This window comes from Cicer arietinum, chromosome 7 (genome assembly GCF_000331145.2).
Source record: "Cicer arietinum cultivar CDC Frontier isolate Library 1 chromosome 7, Cicar.CDCFrontier_v2.0, whole genome shotgun sequence".
NCBI classification, from domain to species: Eukaryota; Viridiplantae; Streptophyta; class Magnoliopsida; order Fabales; family Fabaceae; genus Cicer; species Cicer arietinum.
The window spans coordinates 43,399,576-43,399,919 of NC_021166.2; positions in this window are offsets into that span (position 1 = coordinate 43,399,576).

Genomic DNA, 344 nt, shown 5'->3' on the forward strand with positions numbered 1-344 from the left:
GTGGGACTCAGAATTCATCAATAGGGATAACAATGAAATCCTTGTAGGAGTATGGTTGAGTTGGTCGACTATTTTGTATTCACTCTGTTTGATGATTTTGAGAAATTCCTGAGCTTCTTCAATAGAAACCTCATTTTCCCCTTTCTCATTTTCGACTTTCTTTTCTTCTTTATCTGTGTATGCCTTCTCAAACACCACTCTCCTTTCTCTTTGTGATTTTCCTGGGGAGTATATCCGATCATTTCTAGTCATTCCTCCTATTCCTGAAACGTTTGTGACAGATTGAGAGTGAGTAATATGGTGCGGCGAGCGAGGATGAATTTCATCCAGCGGCCGCAACCATT